Source organism: Hevea brasiliensis, chromosome 9, assembly GCF_030052815.1.
Source record: "Hevea brasiliensis isolate MT/VB/25A 57/8 chromosome 9, ASM3005281v1, whole genome shotgun sequence".
In the NCBI taxonomy this organism is placed as follows: Eukaryota; Viridiplantae; Streptophyta; class Magnoliopsida; order Malpighiales; family Euphorbiaceae; genus Hevea; species Hevea brasiliensis.
The window spans coordinates 7,442,704-7,446,348 of record NC_079501.1 but is presented as its reverse complement, the minus strand read 5'-3'; positions in this window follow the sequence as shown (position 1 = coordinate 7,446,348).

The window sequence follows — 3,645 nt, the reverse complement described above, 5'->3', positions numbered from 1 at the left end:
ATTATTTATTTATTTATTATTACTCTTTTTATCTGACCCAAATCCGAACTTTCACTCTTCCATCTTTTAGCTCTATTTTCTTTTTGAACCTGATTGTCATATCAGAAACTTATACATTTCCACTATCCCTACCACATCATCTATACCTCAATGTTACTCAGAATTGATCCTCTAACTACTCTAGCTGGACTTCTACTGGCATTAAGGCTATCTCTCCTACTGCATTTGAATCGCACTCCATCTATATATATATATATATATACATATTCTATGATTTATCGATGCTAACTTTTGTCCTTTTTCTTTTACTTTATTTGGAGTATACTTTAGTCTTAAGCATTAAGAAGCTAAGGATGAACTTAGGGAATAGCAGTCATACTTCTCCTGCGTGATCTCTATTCTTACCCTTTTGGATTATATACTATCCCTTACTACTTTAGGGAGGGGATCTGTAGCAACTCTTATTTTTTATATCCATTTAATTAACTGAAACTTAAAATACTAGGTATCCAAACCCGTCATTCAATTTAAAGGCTTACATACATCTTGATCTTACATCTTATAATTCCTACATGGAACTTTTACCCTCTCCAGAACATCTGAGCTAACAACTCTCTATCTCACGCTACAATCCCATCTGGGACACTACTCCATAAGTCATCATTATAAATAATAACCTTCGATCCCTTCTGAAAAGATAGGACTATACCCTAACTTACTGCAACAAAGGTACTACATTTACCACCTTGCCAAAACCATGTCAAATTAATGACTCTCTTCTCATATCATAGCTCTGTAAATCATCAATTCATAGTTTCGACCTTCCCTAGGTAGTAGGGTTGTTCTTTACACCTTGCTGATACACACAAGGTATATTATTCTCACTAAGCTCTAAGCAAAACATCTGTCGTACTGCAAAAACCATCCAAAATTCCATACCGAAGACCAGATGGTCTCACTCGAGCTCATGCTAGGGTAACCAAGTTACTGACTCTAGTTACCATTCAACTGTGACCTTTCGATATTCTAGCTCTAAATCCCTAACCAGGAGTTCCCAACTCCTCTGCAGATATAGAACTCTGTTCTGGCATAATTGTACCAAAACAGAGGCCATCCGGAAACACCCTCATTATGGAGCATCACAGGGATGCACGCAGCTCTACACAATAATCTCATGTCGGTACTGTAATCTACAGCTTATAGAGCAGACATCGAGAATATTGTATAATTACTACAATATGTCCTGACAAACTAGGTCTTCTAATCTCTTATCTCTCTTGAATCTACTATTATCATAAACTTACTCTGACTGGGTCATCTACTGACTACTGCCAGCAGTGGTATCCTTACCCTTATCTAGTTCAATTATACTATCAAAACTCACCTTTATGTACTCGTGCCTAGCACCAGATAGGCACAATACTTAGACCCATACAAATAGAAATATAGTATTTCTTAGAGAACGTATTTCCATGGCAGACCTTAACATGTCTGCTAACTCTATTTCATACTTCTATTTACTTCACAAAATTGAGGTGCTAAACTGAAGCACTATTAACCGAGGAATAATGCAGAATCTAAAAATAAAGAATTATAGAAAAAAGATGAAATAAAATCCTATACTCCGCATGTGACAACTCTAGGTGCACACTTTCCCATGAATTTAAAGCCTAAGCTTTAATACCACATTTGTCAAGACCCAACCTATGGGCCGGACCGGCACTAAGACCTGAGCCAGCCTAAAGCCCCTGAGACCCGTAGTAAGCCTAACTATTCATCAACCTAACTCTAAGGCCCATTTGGGCCCAATTTCAAGAATCCCACCGGACAGAGTCCGACCATAAAATGGACCATTCAACAGAGAGTTTTTTACTCGCCCGACCTATAAACACAATATATAATAAATTGGGGAGCTCAACTCACCCTCCACATAATCAAAATGTCATAACTCAAATAGGAGCTCAGCTCCCTCATCCAATCACATCATGCATACAGTTAATAATTTTACAGGTCCAACATAACTTTTATAATACAGACTCAAAATAATAATAAGTGCTTCTAACACATGTGGAGTCTAAAAATTTAACTAAATTGTACAAAGTACATTAAATACTATCAATGGACCTGCGAAGAAGAAAAGCAGGTTAGCCACAACAAATAATCCTTATGTAACCTGGAAAAATAGATGAACAGGAGTGAGCGTTCGACTCAGAGAGTAAAATATTAATTTTAACCATAATCTCTATAACTATCTAAAGCTAATGTACCATGTGGAATGAAATGCAACATCGTCATAATTTTCATATAATAACAGCAAAAAGGCAATTTGGAGCACTCACACACCTAACACTGTCAAACAATACATATATGGGAGCTGATCCCCTATATAGCCCTTTTAATCCAACCTCTGCCAGTGAGTGTCTCTCAAGTCGGACTTTCGCTTAATAAATCAAATGAGGGGTCCCAACGAGTGTCTCTCAAGCTGTGTCTACCCCGAAGGACCGGGTCCCAGCAAATGTCTCTCAAGCCGTGTCTACCCGTCTTGTCCATATCCAATACCATACCACACGCACGTCATGCACACGCACTACTCCAAATTACCACAAACAACATCCATGGCACTTCAACAATTATGAATGCAATATAAAACGTGCTTAGTATTTAACTACATAAATACATATTTATAAGTGATGCATGGGCATGCTTAAACATATAATAATATCGAAATTATAATTAAAATTAATATTTTACTCATAAACTGAACCGAGGTCACTGTGGCTGCTGGGCGGAGGAGGAAGGCTGTCCAGGCTCACCTAACAATTTCATTGTAATTATTTAATATATTTTACTCAATACAAGTTTAGAAAAGACTAAAGACACCCTAAGTTGTGCTGAAAATTCGATAATCTTCCCTATACATATGACCTACCCAACCTACAAAATGGTTCAAATAACACTTCCTAAACTCAACCCATATCTCATCATCATTATATGGCCTCTCCTGGACCCTCCAAACCAAGCAATAATCACAATATCAGACAACTCAATTATAAGACTTCAAAACTAATATTTTTCAAAAACTATCAAAACTAACTTTAAAAATTCTATAAACCTGCCCTGCTGTCCTTAACAATATTATAAGGCTATTGCAATAGGAATCATAATTTTCTTATCATCTACGAATATTTTATAAATTTTATTATAACCCAGTACAAGGCTAAAATTGAGTAATGTAAATTCGAGTTTACCTATGCCAAATCTGATAATTGGAACACGTCCAGAATGTCTGAAAATGGTGGGGTAGACTATAATCTTGACTCGGTTCTGAAATGGTTCCAGCAGCTTATCTGCTCGGCCCGAAATTGCAGATCCGAGCGACGATCGAATTTTCACGAAATAAAAGCACATACGCGAAGTCCACAATATCAGGGTTAGAATTAAAATATATATATATATATATATATATATATATATATATATATATATATATAAAATAATTATTTGAAAATTAGGGATGTTACAACTACCATAACCGCCATCATCATCTCCTGTTACCATTATGACTATAGCTATCACCATCACTTGATTATTGTTGTCACCACTTTACTTTTGTCACCTCTACCACCATCTAGCTACTATCACCAT